This window comes from Dendrobates tinctorius, unplaced genomic scaffold, assembly GCF_039654945.1.
Source record: "Dendrobates tinctorius isolate UK_male_01 unplaced genomic scaffold, ASM3965494v1 ptg000084l, whole genome shotgun sequence".
Lineage (NCBI taxonomy): Eukaryota > Metazoa > Chordata > Amphibia > Anura > Dendrobatidae > Dendrobates > Dendrobates tinctorius.
In genome coordinates this window covers 24047529-24072249 of record NW_027361752.1, presented here as the reverse complement: position 1 = coordinate 24072249, position 24721 = coordinate 24047529, and the positions used below count along the sequence as shown (strand labels likewise).

Here is a 24721-nt window from a genome sequence, read left to right as displayed (position 1 = left end):
TCAACAAACTTTCCAAGGAAATTTGATCTAAATTGAATCAAACGTAGTACAAAGCCATATATTGACCTGAAATAAATGTGTGTGCAACACTCTGAGATCTCCTAGGACTATGTCTAATCCCTTTCAGGCTCAATAACTTCAAAGTAACCTCCTCGCATGTACAGTGGGTACGGAAAGTATTCAGACCCTTTTAAATTTATCACTCTTTGCTTCATTGCAGTCATTTGGTAAATTCAAAAAATGTCATTTTTTGCCTCATTAATGTACAATCTGCACCCCATCTTGACTGAAAAAACAGAAATGTAGAAATTTTTGCAAATTTATTTAAAAAGAAAATGTGAAATATCACATGGTCATAAGTTGTCAGATTGGGAGATGAAATATGCAAATTGTTTCTTCAGAGAGGAAGTTGACTAGAAGTCTAGCGCCACCTATTGGAAGCAGTGATCCTAAAAGTCAATATCGACTCTTTAATGAGCCATCCAAAATTACTTGATAAAAGCCTCATCAGTGCAAAGTATGATATCTGATTTGGTTAGGTGATATGCTATAGACTGCGGTCTAAGGATAACATTTCTCCTTGTGCAGAGTGACAAGCCAAGGATGGCATACTGACCTAAGTCTCTCACCTAGCCAAATTAAATCTCTTAATTTGCACTGATGGGGGCAACATTCTCAAACACTGTCTGCAAATCAAGGTTCTGGTTTGGCTTTTATCCTAAGTCATATTGCAAGGCTCATTAAAGAGTCGGCATTGAATTTAGGGATTGCTGCTTCCAATAGGTGGAGTTAGAGTTCTAGTCCTCTTCCTCTCTGAAGAGACAATTTGCTTGCCCAACCAAGGTTGAAATCCATTTCGTCCCATCACAGGTTCAGACTGCTGTTTTCTCCCTCACAAGTGTTTTATACTACAGCTTTTTCCTAAAATAACAAGAATTTTCCCTATCCTTGACATCCCTAGTGGCTGGGTCTCCAGTGATTACGAGATTGGAGCTCTGGAACCCTGAGAATGGAGTTCTGTAGCCCCGGTTTGGGTGGAGTGGAAATACACATGCTCCACCTCCACTCCATTTATTGGTAATGGGACTACCAGACAAAGCCAAATACTGTGCTCCATAGACAATGAATGCAACAGAGGTTGAGCATAAGCACCTACGTTCCATTTAACATGGAGCTCTACAGCACCTGTTCTCAAGGTTCCAGAGTCCAATTGCTGGGTTCCCCAAGTGATCAGCAAGTTATCCTCTAAATAGAGGATAACTTGTTATTTTGGAAATAACGGTTTAATTTGCATTAAAATAATGATACAACGATACTAAACTAACTAAATCACAAGCCCCAACAAGACTCGTACAAGCTGCTATAAATTAAGCTCAACATCACAACAAATGCCGAGCTGTCGATGTGACATCAGTACCGCAGCTAATGCCAAGCACTGGGACAAGCAGCAGCAGAGGCCTGCCAGTGGACCTGGGGAAGGTGAGTAAAGAACACCTTTTTTTTAGCTTAAACTGAAGCAAACCCTTTAAGTTATATTCAGATGACATAAAAGTTTATGCTTCTTAATGGTGACAGGTCTAATTCTTACATTTTGATTGCTTTTTGGAACAAATTACCAAGAGAACAGGAAGATATTGGAGGTGTTTCCAGGTAGCAACCTTATTATTTGCATTTTCTTCTGGATGCGCTGCTGAATATCGTCCTCCATGCTGCTGCTGCAGAGAGGCAGTACAGCAGGAATCTCTCAACTCACTGTGTGCAGGCTATGGAGGACATCATATCAGCAAATCTCCAACTACTAGTTTATTAAGTGTATCCTTGATGAAATCTAGCTAACCTTCTACATGACCATATTGATGTTTACCATTAACTATGCAAATATGAGTGAGTTTTCGGTTTGAATGATTGAGTTAAAAAACTTCATGACACTTAAAGTGAATCTTCAACTTTTATCATCCAGTGATTTTCTTGTCAATATTCAATGTTATTTGTTTAATAAATCATTATAGAACTTAGAACATGGAATTTTTGTATGTGAGAAAAATTAAAAACATATCAAGCAAATTACCTGCAACAAGAGGACACCAAGTGCAAAACGTTCAATGTACTTTTAGGTAGTTAGTCGTCTCACAGTAGGAAACGTGATGGTAAACTATTGTCATGGGACATTTTTAAATAAGCGTATCCAAAGAGAACAAAGAAGAAATTGGTCAGTGGTTCAAGTGATGGGAAAGTTTACTTACACTGAGGGTTTTTTTGTAATCGATATAGGAAAACTTGAAAATAGATTGAGACCTATAGGGTCAAACTAGACATTGAATATGTTGAGGCCACATGGCAAAACTTTTTGATAACAGCTAAGCAGTAAAATAATAGCTTATTTTTCGGAGAAGTCATGTTGTAGAGCTTTTTAAGGCTGGTTTCACACTTGCGTTTTTTTGCGCTGTATTTTAGCGCTAAAAAACGCATGCGCTTTTTTCCCCTATATTTTGCATGGGATGCTCTTATGTGCGCATACACATGCGTTTGTATGCGTTTTTACGCGCATGTGTTTTTTTGTGGTGTGCGCTCGGGCGCACAAAATGCATCCTGTTGCATTTTTTGGGCGTCCGACTTGCCTCAAAAAAACGCATGCGCGCGCAATGCGTTTTTTTTACAGCAAGACACCCATTGTAAGTCTATGGGTGCGCATACGTGCGCATTGGCATGCTCATGTATGCTTTTTTTGCGCATGGGTTTTTTGTTGACCATTGGTTAGGCAATGGAAATTAGGGGTTTGGGTTATAGTTAGGGTTAGTTAAGGGGGTTTAGGGTTAGGGGTAAGGTTAGGGTTAGTATGGTTTGGTTAAGGGTTAGGGTTTAGGGTTAGTTAGGGTTTGGGTTAGGGTTAGTATGGTTTGGTTAAGGGTTAGGGTTAGGGTTAGTAAAGTCATGGTTTGGGTTAGTGTTAATCCTAACCCTATCTTGATTTTTTTGGTGAAGCCAACTAATGTTGGAAAAAAACGCAAACGCGGTAAAAACGCACTAAAAACACATACAAACGCATAAAAACGCTGCTTTTTTTCATGCATGCCCATAAAAATGCTTGAAAAAAACGCAGCATTTGTATGCGTTTGTATGCGTTTTTTACATGCTTTCTTTGCGGGGAAAAACGCGCTACAAAAAAAAGCAAGTCTGAAAGTAGCCTAAGATGGCAAAAAATGACTACTAGGGTAGCCACATCCAATAAATGGCACCAGACAGGTTCATTTCTTCTGGAAGGAAGATAAGTTGCATACCATCCCACAATCCCTTTCTCCTGACCCTGTAGTGTGGCCTATATGTTTAGTTGCATTCTAAGGGGTGCACACAATGTGGGGTGCTTGCACGCGCATCCCCTCAGCAAAGCATCCTATTAGCTAAGCATCCAGATAAAGCAGTTATTCTGTGGCAGTTAGTCAGGGCAGGAGTCAGGTAAATTAAACTTTGTACTCCCTTCTATCCATGTGCTTTATTTCTATCCTTCTGTGTTCTCTTGCATTCCACATTCACCGCCCCATCCCCCTCCATCACCACTCATACACATCAGCCCCTCTTTACTTCCCTCTCCCATGTAGAGCTCCCATGCACTTCTCACCTTCCTGAAAAACCTCAGCCCATCTTGACCGAACACATCGCACAAAAAAACTTCTTACAATTCCAACACTACTTGCTCTTTGTCTTCCTACTCCTACTGATTTCAGGGGACATCTCCCCCAACCCAATCCATCCTGCACAGACATTTTCAGATCAGTCTCCAATCTCCCCTTCATCTCTAAAGGCCCCATCACACTAAACGATGTCCCAGCGATCCCACCAACGATCTGACATGATGGGATCGTTGGGACATCGTTAGACAGCCTCAGCGATCAGGACCAGCGACGCTGGACCCTGGTTTCTAATGTAAACGTCGGGTATCCAGGAGCCGCGCGACTCCTGGATACCCGCTGTTTACCTTGGAAACCGGCGTACACGCTGGTTTACAAGGTAAACATCGGAAATCTAGGAGCCGCACGACTCCTGGATACCCGACGTTTACCTTGGAAACCAGCGTGTTAACATTAGCAACCAGCGTCCAGCGTCGCTGATCGCTGGTCTCTCGCTGCCACACGCAGCGATGCGCACTGGGCAGCGGGAGACCAGCGATAAAAAAACAGCCCAGGCTGCTCGAGCACGATCAGCGATAACCAGCAGGGGGGCCAGTCGCTGATCCCCGTCACACACAGCGATCTCGCTGGTGAGATCGCTGATGTATCACAAAATCAGCGATCTCGCTAGTGAGATCGCTTAGTGTGACGGGGCCTTAAGCTCTTGGAGCGACTGGTTTACTCCCGCCTTACCCATTACCTCTCCACTCACTTCCTCCTAGACCCATCACAGTCCTGGTTCTGCCCCCTACAATCACCAGAAACTGCACTCATCAAAGTGACCAATAACCTTCTGACAGCAAAATGTACCGGTGACCACTCTCTGCTCAATCTCCTCGACCTTTCTGCAGCTTTCGACACTGTTGACCACCATCTTCTACTCTGTAGGCTCCAGTCACTAGGCATTAAGGACACTGCTCTTTCCTGGTTCTCTTCCTATCTTTCTGAAGGTTCCTTCAGTGTTTTGTTCGTTGGCTCCACTTGATCTCCTCTTCCTCTCACTGTTGGGCTACCTCAGGGGTCAGTCCTTGGCCCCCTTCTCTTCTCTCTCTACACGGCCTCAATTGGACAGATCATCTGCAGATTTGGCTTTCAGTACCATCTTTATGCTGATGAAACACAACTATACACGTCATCCCCTGACCTTACCCCACTGTACTACAGAACGCCAGTGACTGTCTGCAGTCTCCAACATCATGTCCGCTCTCTATCTGAAACTCAACCTTTCCAAAACTGAACTTCTTCTACTCCCGCCATCTACCAACCTCCCTAAATCTGACATCTCCCTCTCCGTGGGTAGCACCATAATATCACCCCGGTAGCAGGCACGCTGTCTGGGTGTTATGTTTGACACCAATCTCTCCTTCACCTCCCATATACAATCTCTTGCCCGCTCTGGACGCTTACACCTAAAGAACATCTCTAGAATCCACCCTTTTCTCACCATGGAAACAACAAAAACCCTCACTGTCACCTTGATCCACTCCCGCCTGGACTACTGTAATGCTCTATTAATTGGCCTCCCCATCACTTAACTTCCCCTCTCCAGTCCATCCTTAATGCTGCAGCCAGGGTCATCCATCTCGCTAATCAGTACTCGGACTTGTCCGCTCTTCGCCAGTCCTTACATTGGCTGCCCATTCATTACAATAAACAATACAAAGTACTTGTTCTCACCCACAAAGCTCTCCATGATGCAGCACCCCAATACATCTCCTCCCTCATTTCTGTCTATCAGCCTAAACAACCGCTGCGCTCTGCAAACGACTTTCGACTAACCTCTGCACTAATCTGTACCTCCCACTCCTGACTCCAAGACTTCTCCCTCGCTGCGTCAATCCTCTAGAATACTCTACCCCAAGAAATTAGGACCAGCCACAACTTGCACAGTTTTAGGCGCAACCTCAAAACACATTTGTTCAGAGCAGCCTATCATGTTCCCTAATCATTTTAAGTGCAAGTGTGTGTGTAGCCCATTCACTATCCCCATCTATCCCCCACTCCCTCAAGATGGCTGGACCATCATTGTAAATACATGACTGTAAATACACATCTGCACTTTGTATCTCCCTCACCTCATTGTAGATTGTAAGCTCTCATGAGCAGGGCCGTCTTATTTTGCTCTAATCATTGTATTATTGCAAAAGTTGTTACTTTTGACTGTTGTGTTTGAAACTGTTAAACTGTAAAGCGCTGCGGAATATGTTGGCGCTATATAAATAAAGATTATTATTATACCATTTTCCCAGGAAGCAATGCTACTTCTAAAAATCTCCCTACAGTAGCTGGTGGTCTGACCTCTGTAAAAGACTTTTCACCCAGGAAATCAGGCATTCTGAAATGCACTGATGATGGGCAAGAACCCAGAAACCAGCATCGGACACAGATAGCTGGAGGTTCTTGTACAAGTGTATGGGCCCTTCTTTATACAGCATCTAATATTTATTTCTCTACAACAATTTACATATATTTGATAGCTAAGCTATGCTGTTAGATGGTAGCTTAGGTAGTTTGATACAATAATTGGCGTTCCATTTAAGGTGCAGACATTTTTAAAATGAGATCCCCTTGAACCTAATCAGGCCAATGGATCCCACCCAACACAATACTACATGAAAGAATTACCTTTCGCGCATACATTATTCACAAAGGCTCAAAGAAACACACTAAACACAAGTGTATCTTTTTTTTTTTACCACGCAGACAAGAATGGCATCCCCGTTCTCTTGGAGCGCAGCCACTTTTGTTGAGCAACCATTTAAAATCAAAAACAGATGTAGCAGCTGTTTTTTGCACCTGTCAGCGCACACCAGTGACTGAAATAATGAGCTAGCCCCCACCTGAGACCTCTATTGGGAGGTGGGGGGGCATCTTCAGAACGTGAGAGAATACATGGGGCCATGTACTATAGTCCCGAGATCTGTAAGAGAAATGTACCTCGGCTGGCTCCATGTGTGTACACAAAATATATCACACGACAGACACAACACAATGAGGTCGTTAAGAACAAAAGCGACGCGCGTCTCTCCCACCACAAGGCTGGAAATTGGCTCTTGTAGACGAGAACTATTTTATCAGCTGTGTCGCTTTTTCTACAATGGCCTGGAATAATTCATGTCTCGTATAATTAAACCACCGTCCTGTAGTTCCCCTTGCATTGAGAACATGGGAAGCACCCTAGTATGATTACATCTCTGGGAAAAGGAAAAAAAACACACAGGCTTCTACTGAATGGAGTCTCGTCAAGCTCGAAAGCAATGTATGAGAAAATAAAAAAAACAACAAAAACACTGTAAACACTAAAAAGTCTCGTACTACAGTCAAACAAAGAGTCCTCTTTCTGGCCTTTTAATCTACTAATTTATTTTTTCATCCAAGGCATAAATCGAAACACAGCTGTAACCAATGACTTGCAGATCTAGTTCCTCTTCCAGCTGGATCCTGTTCTGCTGAAGCAGCAAGATTTTCTGCATTGTTCCCTTTTGTACATCTGGAGAAATCGTTTGAGTTTAAAGGTGACAAGAAAAGCTCTTTAAATAAACCCAACCAACGGTGAAGATGCCCAGGCAACCAGCAAATCCCCATCAGGGGGATGCTTATTAAAATAAAGCTTCCATTGAGAGGCACTCCTTTTTGTGTGTTTATACACGTATCCGCCTTGAATTTTTTTTCCTTTTATCAAGTAAGAAGACTAAAAATCCTGTGCAGTCGACTAGCTAGCTTTCACTTGTTACATATATTTTCTAGAAATTTGACCTTTTTTGTTTTCAATCAACTTACCAGCATTTTAATACGGTAGTAGACTGAAGGGAGGATTAGTGACCATATAACGGCTGCCTCCACTGTAAATTTTTTTCTTTGTTGGTTCACTCAATATGATATGGAATGACTAGGTATTCTGGCTTCAACGTTTTTGACAATGCTATGAGTGAGTTGGCTCACTACCAGTAAATGGCCACCATCCATCATGAATACTTGATGGAGCTTTGCTAACAGAAAAACTCTATCATTATGGCTTCTTTTTCGAATAGAATGGCGCTGTCACGGGTCTGTCCTATGGTGGATCCAGTCCGACATCATCAAACTGCTATACGCAGGTTCATAAGGCAGCCGTAGCAAAAATAGATCTGTATTGTTACTATCAGATTAATGGAAAATGGAAAGCTGAACATAAACTTTTGTATGATTCCACCAAGGCATCATGGTTTATGTTGAGCCATTAAAAAAATGCAAACATAAATTTAAATAGTGTATATTTTGGTTACGTTGGGGGTCTACATAATTTTGATGGACAAAATCGTTCTGCATCTTATATTATTAGCACCAAAGTGAAGGAACACCCAAAAGAGTATGAGAGAGGTGGAGTGAGTCTACCCAACAGTACCTTTGGCACCCCCCACACACACACACACACACACACACACACACACACACACACACACACATGTAACAAACCAAACTGGTCTAAATAAAGTTTTTACTGTTAAGCATATTTTTTCAAAAATATTTGTATAATTTTTTGTTGGTCTCCATTTAATTTTGCTTGTTGCAAAATATCCAAAAATTTAGCTATTTTCACTCTGACCAATAAGCCTTAAATTGAGCTAAACATCTTTTTCTGTAGAAATCACTTTTATGTACAGTATCCTTTATTTTGGTAAGTGATCTCTGCACAGATCATAGAGCATGACTAGAAAAGCCTAGCATAAATCTCAAAGATTCTGATCCTGGCAGTTGCTATTAGAAACATATAAGAAAATAAAAAACTATGTTTCAAAATCATACAAGTATTACAAAATAATGAAAATAACTGATTCACGTATACATTTTTTGGTAAAAATGACCAAGCAATATGATTCTCCTCAGCAGTACGATTACGGAGCTACCAAAAGAGTAGTGTTTTTTTTTAATTATTTTAATGGTGAAAAAAAAAAATGTGAAAAATAAATGTTGCCAAATCAGACAAGGTGATTTTCTGGATTTGTTTTCTCATTTTGACGCTCATAATTGTAGTCAACCTATGATGTCAATTACAGGCCTCTCTCATCTTTTTAAGTGGGAGAACTTGCACAATTGGTGGCTGACCGAATAATTTTTTTCCCCACTGTATATAATAATAATAATAATAATAATACTACATTTTATTTCTATAGCGCCGACATATTCCGCAGCACTTTACATTTCAGAGGGGATTTGTACACACAGTAGACATTACAGCATAACAATAATCACATAGATTATAACAAATACCAAGAGGACTGAGGGCCTTGCTCGCAAGCTTACAGTCTATGAGGAAAAAGGGAGACACGAAAGGTGGGTGGTAACAGTTGCCCTGATTGTATGGACCAGCCATAATGTTAAGTGTGTAACAGTACAGACACAGAGGGCTAATGGATGCATAAAGCATGTGGGAACTGTCATGATACCAGTGCTGGGTGACCGGCACTTCTGGGGTTAATGTTTTGATCTCAGTGCAGACTCTTACCTGCACACCTGGGACCTATTATGGTGGCCTCTCATTGGTTCTGGGAAAGCTTCTTATAGCCTCAGGAAGCTCCCATCCCCCATCAGTTATACTTTCGCCCTTGACATTGTGTGGTGACCCCTGAGTGTGTTAGTGCTGTGTTCTGGTTGCTTTATTCTCTGTGTATGTCTCAGTCTGTTCTCTGGATATTGCTTTGGTTTCTGCTTGGTACTTTCTATGTCTGTTTGGTTTTGACTTCTGATTGGCCCTGACTATCCGTTCTGTCTCATCCCTGGTACTTTACTGATATCTCTGTGTATGACCTCTGTTTTGCCTGACTCTGAGTATTTCTGTATAGTGTCCTGCCATCTCTGAAAGCAGGACGCTAAGCCCTGCCCCCATGCAGTCACATGACTGTAGGTCCTGTGACTGCTTGCTAAACTTCAGCGTCCACCTGTCCTGTGTATCTGTACTTTCCGGCTGTACCTGACCCCGGGCCCCCCTACAGTTCGGGTGAGTCCCTGCTCAGTGGAGGCTGCACGCCGGCACAGACAGGATCCTGACATTATAACTGACTATTAAGTTTTTGGGGTTTTTTTGTGCAGAGAGTTATGGATCCCATACAGTCTCTGACTGACCAGATGAAAAGTTTGACTCAGATGTTTCAGGGTTTATCTCTGGAGCAGCAAGCTCTGGCTCGTCAGCACCAGGTTTCTGAGACAGTGCGAGGGGCTTTATCGGCTGGGTCTCCGGGGGCTGGGGGCGAGGGATGTTGTTCTGGTGTCCCCGGAACCACCTGTTAAACTGCCTGACTTTTTTCTGGGAACAAAAAGGAGTTCAGGGTCTTCATGGAGGGGTGCAAACTTTTTTTCAGTTTGAGACCACGTTCCTCTGGGGACGAAAACCAGAAGGTAGGGGTCATTATGTCGTTATTAAGAGGGTCCCCACAAGCTTTGGCTTTCTCCCTTCCTCCAACTGCCCCAGAGAGACTGTCTGTGAATGCATTCTTTGAGGCCCTCGGGCACATTTATGATGAGCCTGACCGAGTGCGATTGGCAGAGGACATGGTGATGAGCATCTGTCAGGGGAAACACTCGGCTGAGTGGTTTTGTACTGAATTCCGCCACTGGGCCGCAAAGGTCTCTTGGGACGACGCTGCACTCCGAGGACTCTTTCGCAGAGGCTTGTCCGAGCGGCTGCAGGATGCCTTGGCGTTACATCCCCCACCTAACTCTCTCGAGGATGCCATGACCCAGGCCGTCCGGATGGACCGCAGGCTGCGGGCCAGAGAGGTGATGCAGGTGGAGACTCCATTGTTCCCCAGTGGAAAAGAGAGCTCACGGATGTAGGTGCCCTCTCCCTGAAGGATACAGAGAGGAAACGCCGGAAGGACAAGTAGTTATGCTTTTACTGCAGTAAAAGGGGACATTGGAAAAGGGAGTGTCCTGATTGCCCGTCTTCAACCCGGTTGGCGGGAAATGACTAGGTCTGGGTAGTCAACGGGGAGACTACTCTGACCCTCAGGTACCCTTTTCCTCGTTTTCTAAAGTCTTACTTCATGTGGAACTGTTTGTGGATGGTAGTTCTTTTCTCTCTACAGCCTTCATGGACTGCGGATCATCGATTGATCTCATTGACTCCCAATTGGTCACACACTGCAAGATAGGGACAGTTAGGCTCAAGGTTCCGATCAAGGTGATAGCCATTGACTCCTCTCCCCTCACTAAGGAGGAAATTCTCTTTATGTCTGACTTGTTTTCACTCAGAGTGGCCGCTACTCATGTGGAAAACCTTAGTTGTTTTGTTCTGGACAATCTACCTGCAGGGTTGGTGTTGGGCATGCCCTGGTTACAACGCCATAACCCAGTTATTAACTGGAAAACGGGGGAGATTGTTCAATGGGGGTTTAATGATTTTAAGCTATGTGATAAATCCGCACTGCTGGTTGAACCTGTTAAATCTGTGTCTGTATCATCTGTCGAGCTGGAAGGTATTCCGGAATGCCTGAAGGACTTCGAAGATGTATTCTCTGAAAGCGAAGCCGAGACGTTACCGCCACATAGACTCTTGACTGCTCTATCGAGCTGGTCCCGGGGGCTAAATTACCTAAAGCCCGTCTGTTTAATTTATCCGGCCCTGAGCGCTTGGCTATGAAGGAGTACATTGCTGAAAGTCTGTGCAAGGGACACATACGTCCTTCAGTCTCACCTGTGGCGGCAGGTTTCTTTTTTGTAAAGAAAAAAGATGGCGGGTTACGTCCCTGTCTCGATTTTCGGGAGCTTAATCAGATTACTGTACAGAATACGTACCCCCTTCCGTTTATTCCCGACTTGTGTAACCAACTATCAGGGGCAAAGTGGTTTTCTAAACTGGATCTTCGGGGGGCATATAATTTGATAAGGGTCAGAGAGGGGGATGAATGGAAAACTGCGTTCCTCACGTCCGAGGGACTGTTTGAAAATTTAGTCATGCCGTTTGGTCTTACCAATGCCCCCGCCATATTTCAGAATTTCATCAACGTGGTATTCTCGGATCTCATTGGTCGTTTTGTCATTATCTACTTAGATGATATTTTGATATACTCCTCCGACAGGCATTCTCATCTGGAACATGTGCGAACTGTTCTCCAAAGACTGAGAGAAAATCATCTGTATGCCAAATTGGAGAAATGTGTATTGTGTGCAAGAATTGTCTTTTTTGGGATTAATTGTATCCTGTGAGGGTTTTCGCATGGACCCCAAGAAGGTGCAGGCCATTGTGGGTTGGGTGCAACCCGAAATCTTAAGGGTCTTCAGCGCTTCTTGGGGTTCACCAATTATTGCCGGGGGTTTTCGCAGGTGGTCAAACCTCTCACGGATCTAACATGCAAAGGTGCAGATGTGAGAAATTGGTCCTCGCAAAAGAGGCCTTTGCGATGCTGAAAAAATGTTTTATGTCTGCTCCTGTGTTGGTACAGCCCAATCCGTCCAAACCATTTGTGGTAGAGGTGGATGCCTCCGAGTTGGGGGTGGGGGCAGTGTTGTCCCAAGGGCCTGCCACTCTAACCAACCTTGGGCCATGTGCTTTCTTTTCCAGGAAGTTCTCTGCTGCTGAAAGAAATTATGATGTAGGCAATAGAGCTTCTTGCGGTCAAGTTGGCGTTTGAGGAGTGGAGGCACTTTTTGGAGGGGGCCAGTCACCCGGTTACTGTGATCACTGATCACAAAAATGTGTCATACATTGAGTCTGTTAAAAGATTAACTCCCAGACAGGCCCGTTGGTCACTTTTTTTTTTCTCGTTTCCAGTTTACTATTATATTCTGTCCAGGGTCAAAGAATGTCAAGGCTGATGCCTTATCTCGTAGTTTTCACCCTGTGTCTGCCCCTGAGCCACCGTCCTCCATTCTGCACCCTGGGGTGGTGTTAGCAGGGATCTCGTCTGAATTGGAACGGGAAATTGAGGGGGCCCAGTTGCTTGCTCCTGCAGCCAAGCCAGGGGGCAAGTTGTTTGTCCCAGAGCAACTTCTCCTTAAACTCTTGCAAGAGTTCCACGAATCCAAGTTGTGTGCTCACCCTGGTATATCAGCCACGTGACTGGCGGTGGCTAGGATCTTCTGGTAGCCTACCCTTGGTTCTGATATAAAGAAATTCATTTCTGGTTGTGGGGTCTGCGCTCGTTCTAAAAGCTCCCATAGCCGGCTGGCAGGGGAGCTGATGCCCTTGGAAGTTCCCGAAAGACCATGGACCCATCTGTCTATGGATTTTATTACCAATCTTCCCTCTTCCAGGGGTAATACGGTGGTATGGGTAGTGGTGGACAGATTTTCAAAGCAGGCTCATTTTGTTCCCCTGTCCGCATTATCTTCAGCTGAGACCTTATCCAGATTGTTTGTGCAGCATGTGGTCCGCTTGCATGGGGTACCCCTGAATGTGGTGTCTGATCATGGTGTGCAGTTTGTGGCTAAGTTTTGGCGTGCTTTCTGCAAAAAGGTATATCTCTGTCCTTTTCGTCCGCATACCATCCTGAGAGTAATGGTCAGATGGAACGCACTAATCAGTCTCTGGATCCTCAGATGTCTGACTTCTGCAAGACAGAATGACTGGTGTGATATACTGCCGTTGGCTGAATTTGCCTTCAATAGTCGGGTGAGTCAATCCACCGGTATGTCCCCTTTCTTGATCAACTATGGGTTCAGTCCTCATTTTGGTGAGTTTTCTCGTCTGGATTCGGGGTGTACTGGGGCTGAGGACTCTGTTCAGCGGTTAAAAGATACATGGGCAGAAGTCCAGCGGCGTATATCAAGGTCACAAAGCAGGTATAAGTTTTTCGCGGACAGGAAACGAACACCTGGTCCCATGTTTCAGGTTGGAGAGAAAGTTTGTCTCTCCCTGCAAAACATTAAGTTAAAGATTCCATCGGCCAAGTTGGGCCCCAAATTCATTGGCCCGTACAAGATTGTGGAAAAAATCAACCCAGTAGCGTACAGGCTGTGCCTTCCACCCGCTTTCAAGATCCCTAATGTCTTCCATAGATCTCTACTGAAGACTTTTGAAGCAGTCTGGGTAGAATCCGAGTCCGCTGCTCCTCCGGTTTCGGTTGAGGGACATGTGGAATATGAGTTTGGTCACATCGTAGATTCTAGGTTGGTACGGCGGTCAGTACAGTGCCTAGTTCATTGGAAGGGGTATGGGCCGGAGGACAGGTCATGGGTGCCGGCCCGGTTGATGCATGCGGATCGCCTGGTTCGGGCTTTCCATGCTAGGTACCCGGGCAAACCTGGGGGTCCAGAGGCCCCTCGTTGAGAGGGGGGTACTGTCATGATACCAGTGCTGGGTGACCGGCACTTCTGGGGTTAATGTTTTGATCTCAGTGCAGACTCTTACCTGCACACCTGGGACCTATTATGGTGGCCTCTCATTGGTTCTGGGAAAGCTTCTTATAGCCTCAGGAAGCTCCCATCCCCTGTCAGTTATTCTTTCGCCCTTGGCATTGTGTGGTGACCCCTGAGTGTGTTAGTGCTGTGTTCTGGTTGCTTTACTCTCTGTGTACGACTCGGTCTGTTCTCTGGATATTGCTTTGGATTCTGCTTGGTACCTTCTATGTCTGTTTGGTTTTGACTTCTGCTTGGCCCTGACTATCCGTTCTGTCTCATCCCTGGTACTTTACTGATATCTCTGTGTATGACCTCCGTCGGGGTGGGGGTGTCATAAATCATACTCACCCGTCCTGGCACTCTCTGCAGCCCCCTCGCTTCTCCACTGTATCCCTTCCTGCCTTCAGTGGTCACGTGGTACCGCTCATTAAACTCATGAATATGTGCATATTCATGAGTGGTAATGAGCGGTATCATGTGACCGCTGAAGGCAGGAAGGGAGACAGTGGAGAAGCGAGGCTGCAGAGACATTCCAGGATGGGTGAGAATAGCGATATTCACCTGTCCTCGTTCCCACGCTGCTCACCGCCATCTGCTGCTTCCTGTGTCCATGATGCTTAGCCAGCAGGGGACGCGGTGATGTGGTTAGTGCACGCCGTGCCCTCTGCTGGCTGAACAGTCACTGACAGAGGATGCGCAGACAGTGGTGAGCAGGTGAATATCACAGGTGCCGGGTCCTGAGCAGGAGAGGTGAGTATGGCTTTTTGCAGCAGCAGCAGCAGCATATGGGGACATAATATATGGGGCAGCATATGGGGCATATTCTATGGAGCAGCATAGGGGGGCATAATCAATGGAGAAGCATGTGGGGGCATAATCTATGGAGCAGCATATGGGGGCATATTCTATGGGGCAGCAAATGGGGGCATATTCCATGTAGCAGCATATGGGGGCATATTCTATGGAGCAGCATATGGGGGCATATTCCATGGAGCAGCATATGGGGCATATTCTATGGGACAGCATATGGGGGCATATTCTATGGGGCAGCATATGGGGGCATAGTCTATGGGGCAGCATATGGGGGCATAGTCTATGGGGCAGCATATGGGGGCATAATCTATGGAGCAGCATATGGGGGCATATTCTATGGAGCAGCATATGGGGGCATATTCTATGGGGCATTTTATGGGGCATAATCTATGGAGCATTTTATGAGGGCATAATCTATGGAGCATCTTATGGGGGCATAATCTATAGAGCATCTTATGGGGCATATTGTATGGGGCATTTTATGGGGCATAATCTATGGAGCATTTTATGGGGGCATAATCTATGGAGCATCTTATGGGGGCATAATCTATAGAGCATCTTATGGGGGCATAATCTATGGAGCATCTTATGGGGGCATAACCTTTATGGAGCATTATATGGGGCATATTATTCTATGGAGCATCTTATGAGGCCATTATTAACCTTTGTGCAGCATTATATCAGGTGTATTTTGTATGGAGCATTATATGGGAATCCTGATTCAATATGGATATTCAAAAACATTTAACCTACTGATGTCTCAATTAATTTTACTTTTATTGGTATCTATTTTTATTTTTGAAATTTACCAGTAGCTGCTGTATTTTCCACCCTAGGCTTATACATGAGTCAAAAAGTTTTCCCAGTTTTTTGTGACAAAATTAGAGGGGTCGGCTTATACACGGGTCGGCTTATACACGAGTATATACGGTAGTTCTGGGTTTATGATATCCCCCTGTTAGAGCAAAATTAAAATTTTGAAGGATTTACGGGTTAAAGACATAATATTAATACCAAAAATAAAGAAAAATTAAGAGGTTGTCCTCTATCTAGTCAATCTCTTTAAATAAACTGTTGCCCCTTTGTGAAATAACATACAGTCACCAATCATACCGGCATCATATTGATGATGTTGGCGCCTGTTCTTCTGGGGCTTGTGTGCTTTGTTATGTCCTGTGAGCCTTGAATCCATGCAAAAAGGCTTCTGCGCACTAACTTCTTCTGCTTCATCTGAGGTTTGTTGGTAGGAAGTGAGTCAGTGGCAGCCCAAAAGCCGCCACTGATTGTTGCAGGGCTCATAAGTAGTGTTGAGCATTCCGATACTGCAAATATCGGGTATCGGCCGATATTCGCTGTATCGGAATTCCGATACCGAGTACCGATATTTTTTCAATATCGGATATCGGAATCGGAAGTTCCCATAATGCAAAGAGCCACTGCTGTGGCTCTGATTGGCTGCCGAAATGACGTCATCATGATGCGCAGTCTGTGCGCATCATGATGCGCCGTCAGTTCGGGCCTTCTGGGGGGGTCTATGCCGACTGCCCGGGGTTCTGTACCGACCTGCCGGGGGTCTGTGCCGACTGCCCGGGGGTTCGTGCTGGCCTCCCGGTGGTCCATGCCGGCCTCCCGGTGGTCCGTGCCGGCCTCCCGGTGGTCCGTGCCGACTGCCCGGGGGTCCGTACCGGCCTTCCGGGGGTCTGTGCCGACTGCCCGGGGGTCTGTGCGGACTGCCGTGGGTCTGTACCGGCCTGCCGGGGGTCTGAGCGGCCTGCCGGTGGTCTGTACCGACTGCCGGGGGGCTGTGCCGGCCTGCCGGGGGGCTGTCCGACTGTCCGGGGGTCTGTGCAGGCTGCGGGGGTCTGTGCAGGATCGTCCGATGGGACTACAAGTCCCATCGGGCGATGCCTGCTACCATGACGGTGATTGACACATTAGCCAATGATGGGACAGTAGTAGTCCCATCATCCGGCCTATGTGTTGAATGTAAAAAAAAAAAAAAATACATACTACATACATACTACATACATACTACATACATGCTACATACATACTACATGCATGTAACATACATACTACATATATACCACATGCATGCAACATGCATACTTCATATATACCACATACTGTATATACTACATGCATGCAACATACAAATATACTACATATATACTACATGCAACATGCATACTACATATATACTACATGCAACATGCATACTACATGCAAGCAACATACATACATACTACATATATACCACATGCATGCAACATGCAAACTACATATATACCACATATATACTACATGCATACTACATATATACCACATGCATGCAACATGCATACTACATATATACTACATATATACTACATGCATGCAACATACATATATACTACATATATACCACATATATACTACATGCATGCAACATATATATAATACATATATACTCATATATACTACATGCAACATACATACTACATACATACTACATATATACCACATGCATGCAACATGCATACTACATATATACTACATGCATGCAACATACATACATACTACATATATACCACATGCATGCAACATGCATACTACATATATACTACATGCATGCAACATACATGTATGCTACATGCAACATGCTTACTGCATATATACTACATGCATGCAACATACATACTACATATATACCACATGCATGCAACATGCATACTATATATACCACATATATACTACATGCATGCAACATATATATAATACATATATACTACATGCAACATACATACTACATATATACCACATGCATGCAACATGCATACTACATATATACTACATGCATGCAACATACATACTACATATATACCACATGCATGCAACATGCATACTACATATATACTACATATATACTACATGCATGCAACATACATATATACTACATGCAACATGCTTACTACATATATACTACATGCATGCAACATACATACTTCATATATACCACATGCATGCAACATGCATACTATATATATACCACATATATACTACATGCATGCAACATATATATAATACATATATACTACATGCAACATACATACTACATACATACTACATATATACCACATGCATGCAACATGCATACTACATATATACCACATATATACTACATGCATGCAACATGCATACTACATATATACTACATGCATGCAACATACATATATACTACATACAATACATACATATAGACATACAGTACATATAACATAGAGTACATACTCACCATCACTTGTCACTTTGATCCCCGAAGCCATTGTCATCTATACAATAAATATTAAAATAACAAAGCACGAATATACTCACCCCTGATCCGCAGAAGTCCACAAGTGTCTAACAACGATCTTGCGTGGAGAACAGCAGCATCAGCTGATGCTTCCGTTCTCTTCGGGCTCCAGGAAACCAGTGTCGGGAGGTAGGTATCCTTCCGCCCTGTATTCCTCCGCCACTGTAAAGAAAAAAAAGTCCCTAGTCTCATTTTATGGCATTGCTGTGTGAAAAATTTCCCATGCAGCTTTTGCCATAAAGTGAGACTAGGGACTTTTTTTTTTTTTTTTTTTACACTGGCGGAGGAATACAGGGCGGAAGGATACCTACCTCCGACACTGGTTTCCTGGGCCCCGTAGAGAACGGTAGCATCAGCTGATGCTGCAGTTCTCCACGCAAGATCGTCGTGGGACTCTTGTGGATTTCTGCGGATCAGGGAGTATGTTGTTTGTTTGTTATTTTAATATTTATTCCAAAAATGACAATGGCTTCGGGGATCAAAGTGACAAGTGATGGTGAGTATGTACTCTATGTTATATGTACTGTATGTCTATATGTATGTATTGTATGAATGTATGAATGTATTGTATGTAGTATATATGTATGTTGCATGCATATAGTATATATGTAGTATGCATGTTGCATGTAGTATATATGTATGTTGCATGCATGTAGTATATATGTGGTATATATGTAGTATGCATGTTGCATGCATGTAGTATATATGTTGTATATATGTATGTTGCATGCATGTGGTATATATGTAGTATATATGTAGTATACATGTTGCATGCATGTGGTATATATGTAGTATGTATGTAGTATGTATGTTGCATGTAGTATATATGTATTATATACACTCACTGGCCACTTTATTAGGTACACCATGCTAGTAAGGGGTTGGACCCCCTTTTGCCTTCAGAACTGCCTCAATTCTTCGTGGCAGAGATTCAACAAGGTGCTGGAAGCATTCCTCAGAGATTTTGGACCATATTGACATGATGGCATCACACAGTTGGCGCAGATTTGTCGGCTGCACATCCCTGATGCGAATCTCCCGTTCCACCTCATCCCAAAGATGCTCTATTGGATTGAGATCTGGTGACTGAGGAGGCCATTTGAGTACAGTGAACTCATTGTCATGTTCAAGAAACCAATCTGAGATGATTCGAGCTTTATGACATGGCGCATTATCCTGCTGAAAGTAGCCATCAGATGTTGGGTACATTGTGGTCATAAAGGGATGGACATGGTCAGCAACAATACTCAGGTAGGCTGTGGCGTTGCAACGATGCTCAATTGGTACCAAGGGGCCCAAAGAGTGCCAAGAAAAAATTCCCCACACCATGACACCACCACCACCAGCCTGAACCGTTGATACAAGGCAGGATGGATCCATGCTTTCATGTTGTTTACGCCAAATTCTGACCCTACCATCCGAATGTCGCAGCAGAAATCGAGACTCATCAGACCAGGCAACGTTTTTCCAATCTTCTACTGTCCAATTTCGATGAGCTTGTGCAAATTGTAGCCTCAGTTTCCTGTTCTTAGCTGAGAGGAGTGGTACCCAGTGTGGTCTTCTGCTGCTGTAGCCCATCTGCCTCAAAGTTCGACGCACTGTGCGTTCAGAGATGCTCTTCTGCCTACCTTGGTTGTAACGGGTGGCAATTTGAGTCACTGTTGCCTTTCTATCAGCTCGAACCAGTCTGCCCATTCTCCTCTGACCTCTGGCATCAACAAGGCATTTCCGGCCACAGAACTGCCGCTCACTGGTTTTTTTTTCTTTTTCGGACCATTCTCTGTAAACCCTAGAGATGGTTGTGCGTGAAAATCCCAGTAGATCAGCAGTTTCTGAAATTCTCAGACCAGCCCTTCTGGCACCAACAATCATGCCACGTTCAAAGGCACTCAAATCACCTTTCTTCCCCATACTGATGCTCGGTTTGAACTGCAGGAGATTGTCTTGACCATGTCTACATGCCTAAATGCACTGAGTTGCCGCCATGTGATTGGCTGATTAGAAATTAAGTCTTAACACACAGTTGGACAGGTGTACCTAATAAAGTGGCCAGTGAGTGTATATGTTGCATGCATGTAGTATATATGTGGTATGTATGTATGTTGCATGCATGTGGTATATATGTAGTATGTATGTATGTTGCATGCATGTAGTATATATGTGGTATATATGTAGTATATATGTATGTTGCATGCATGTAGTATATATGTGGTATATATAGTATGCATGTTGCATGCATGTGCTATATGTGTAGTATGTATGTTGCATGCATGTAGTATATATGTATGTTGCATGCATGTAGTATATATGTGGTATATATGTAGTATGCATGTTGCATGCATGTAGTATATATGTATGTTGCATGCATGTAGTATATATGTAGTATGCATGTTGCATGCATGTAGTATATATGTAGTATGTTGCATGCATGTAGTATGCATGTTGCATGTAGTATATACAGTATGTATGTTGCATGCATGTAGTATATATGTAGTATTTATGTTTCATGTAGTATATATGTAGTATGCATGTTGCATGCATGTGGTATATATATAGTATGTATGTTGCATGTAGTATATATGTATTATATATATGTTGCATGCATGTAGTATATATGTGGTATATATGTAGTATGCATGTTGCATGCATGTGGTATATATGTAGTATGTATGTAGTATGTATGTTGCATGTAGTATATATGTATTATATATATATGTTGCATGCATGTAGTATATATGTGGGATATATGTAGAATGCATGTTGCATGCATGTGGTATATATGTAGTATGTATGTTGCATGTAGTATATATGTATTATATATATGTTGCATGCATGTAGTATATATGTGGTATATATGTAGTATATATGTATGTTGCATGCATGTAGTATATATGTGGTATATATATATAGTATGCATGTTGCATGCATGTGGTATATATGTAGTATGTATGTATGTTGCATACATGTAGTATATATGTGGTATATATGTAGTATGCATGTTGCATGCATGTAGTATATATGTAGTATGTATGTTGCATGCATGTAGTATGCATGTTGCATGTAGTATGTATGTATGTTGCATGCATGTAGTATATATGTAGTATTTATGTTTCATGTAGTATATATGTAGTATATATGTAGTATGCATGTTGCATGCATGTGGTATATATGTAGTATGTATGTTGCATGTAGTATATATTTATTATATATATGTTGCATGCATGTAGTATATATGTAGTATGCATGTTGCATGCATGTGGTATATATGTAGTATGTATGTAGTATGTATGTTGCATGTAGTATATATGTTGCATGCATGTAGTATATATGTGGTATATATGTAGTATGCATGTTGCATGCATGTGGTATATATGTAGTATGTATGTAGGATGTATGTTGCATGTAGTATATATGTATTATATATATGTTGCATGCATGTAGTATATATGTGGTATATATGTAGTATATATGTATGTTGCATGCATGTAGTATATATGTGTTATATATATAATATGCATGTTGCATGCATGTGGTATATATGTAGTATGTATGTTGCATGCATGTAGTATATATGTGGTATATATGTAGTATGCATGTTGCATGCATGTAGTATATATGTATGTTGCATGCATGTAGTATATATGTGGTATATATAGTATCCATGTTGCATGCATGTGGTATATATGTAGTATATATGTATGTTGCATACATGTAGTATATATGTGGTATATATGTAGTATGCATATTGCATGCATGTAGTATATATGTAGTATGTATGTTGCATGCATGTAGTATGCATGTTGCATGTAGTATATATGTATGTTGCATGCATGTAGTATATATGTAGTATTTATGTTTCATGTAGTATATATGTAGTATATATGTAGTATGCATGTTGCATGCATGTGGTATATATGTAGTATGTATGTTGCATGTAGTATATATGTGTTATATATGTTGCATGCATGTAGTATATATGTGGTATATATGTAGTATGCATGTTGCATGCATGTGGTATATATGTAGTATGTATGTAGTATGTATGTTGCATGTAGTATATATGTATTATATATATGTTGCATGCATGTAGTATATATGTGGTATATATGTAGTATGCATGTTGCATGCATGTGGTATATATGTAGTATGTATGTTGCATGTAGTATATATGTGTTATATATGTTGCATGCATGTAGTATATATGTGGTATATATGTAGTATGCATGTTGCATGCATGTGGTATATATGTAGTATGTATGTTGCATGTAGTATATATGTGTTATATATGTTGCATGCATGTAGTATATATGTGGTATATATGTAGTATGCATGTTGCATGCATGTGGTATATATGTAGTATGTATGTTGCATGTAGTATATATGTGTTATATATGTTGCATGCATGTAGTATATATGTGGTATATATGTAGTATGCATGTTGCATGCATGTGGTATATATGTAGTATGTATGTAGTATGTATGTTGCATGTAGTATATATGTATTATATATATGTTGCATGCATGTAGTATATATGTGGTATATATGTAGTATATATGTATGTTGCATGCATGTAGTATATATGTGGTATATATATAGTATGCATGTTGCATGCATGTGGTATATATGTAGTATGTATGTTGCATGCATGTAGTATATATGTGGTATATATGTAGTATGCATGTTGCATGCATGTGATATATGTGTTATGTATGTATGTTGCATGCATGTAGTATGTATGTAGTATGTATGTAGTATGTATTTTTTTTTTGTACATTCAACACATTAGCCGGATGATGGGACTACTACTGTCCCATCATTGGCTAATGTGTCAATCACCGTCATGGTAGCAGGCATCGCCCGATGGGACTTGTAGTCCCATCGGACGATCCTGCACAGACCCCCGCAGCCTGCACAGACCCCCGGGCAGTCGGTACAGACCACCGGCAGGCCGGCACAGCCCCCCGCAGCCTGCACAGACACCCGGGCAGTCGGTACAGACCACCGGCAGGCCGGCACAGCCCCCCGCAGCCTGTACAAACACCCGGGCAGTCGGTACAGACCACCGGCAGGCCGGCACAGCCCCCCGCAGCCTGTACAGACACCCGGGCAGTCGGTACAGACCACTGGCAGGCCGGCACAGCCCCCCGCAACCTGCACAGACACCCGGGCAGTTGGTACAGACCACCGGCAGGCCGGCACAGACCCCCGGAAGGTCCGTACACCCCCCCGAGAGGCTGTATTAGGAGAGAAAAGGGTTTTTCTTATTCCGATACCGGAAGTCCCATAGACTTGAATGGGACTTCCGGTATCGGAATCGGCGATACCCGATACTTTTTTCGTATCGAGCCGATACCATCTGATACGATATTTTAGGGTATCGGATGGTATCGCTCAACACTACTCATAAGGCATAATATCACGCAAACACTGGCAGATCTGGTGCTGACAGCTGGATTAGCGTCAATGGGAGGTAGTATTTGTTATTTTTATTCTCCAATATGTACTATTACTTTATTGAAAAAAGGATTGTCTAGGTAGTGGACGACCCCTTTAACTTCATGTAAATTCAACTAAATAGATGAAAAACTCTATTTCCCAATAATACGTGTTACTATACCTCCACTTGGTGTCAGATGTCCTCATAAGGATTTCTCTGTAGAGTCAGGAATAGATGGAAAGTTCTTCAAGAGATATTTTGACAGATGAAACCAAAATTTCCCAGATGCTATTCCAATTACTTATATCTGAAAATAAAGGTTTAGGTGAATTTAATGAAGGGCATATGAGAGGTATCAAACATCATTGATATTATTGAAATTCGAGATTTCAAAATGGAAATATAATCTTACATCTCTACAGCAAATATCATTATGCCCAGAAATGAGCTGTTGTTTTATCAGTTCATCAGAGGCCTTCTACACAGAATCAAGAAGAAGAATGCTTTGTGAGATTTAGGATAAGACATATTGGCCTTTTCTCAACTCTCAGATATTCCTTCCACAGGCATTTTTAAAAAGGATTACATGTACTTGGAATTTTAACTAAGTAACGGAGGATTCTGCTAAAGAATTTGGAAATAACAGAGATACTGTGACCGATAAAACATTTGTTTTGCTATTTCTATACAGCAAAAGGTGTTAAACCGCTATCAATGACCAGGGCTGGCATTAGGGGCTGCCTGGGCAATTGCCCATGGCCCCCCCTCCAGGAGCTCAAAGTCAGTGGCATGCCACCACAGTGCCAGTGATTGGAGGGGATCCCCTAGCCTGGCATCACACATTCAACTGTATCGACATCTAGGGTGATGATACAGCTGAAATCAATGTTGGAGGAGGAAAGCTTTGCCGGGCAGTGGAGCTGCTGAGGAGACGCACTGCAGGGATCAGAGCAGTGAGGGAATGGGTAGAGGTAAGTATGCATTTATTTTTTGTAATTAGTGAGTAGATTGTGGAGGTCATAATACTGTATGGAGGACTATGGGGTGTGCATTATACTATATGTACTATATGGAGGACCAAGGGGGGTGCGTTATACTATATGGAGGACCATTGTGTGCATTATATTATATGGAGGACTATGGGGGTGTATTAA

General features: G+C 42.7%; 1 long non-coding RNA gene across 5 annotated transcripts in view; it reads right to left on the bottom strand.

Annotated features, from left to right (window-relative positions):
* The window catches only part of LOC141097365 (uncharacterized), an 868065-nt gene that overhangs the window by 134481 nt on the left and 708863 nt on the right, over window positions 1-24721 (bottom strand). For all 5 annotated transcript variants that reach the window (XR_012233931.1, XR_012233929.1, XR_012233928.1 and 2 more), the window contains one exon: window positions 23748-23874. This is a non-coding gene — a long non-coding RNA (uncharacterized lncRNA). The remainder of the gene's footprint in view (window positions 1-23747; window positions 23875-24721) is intronic.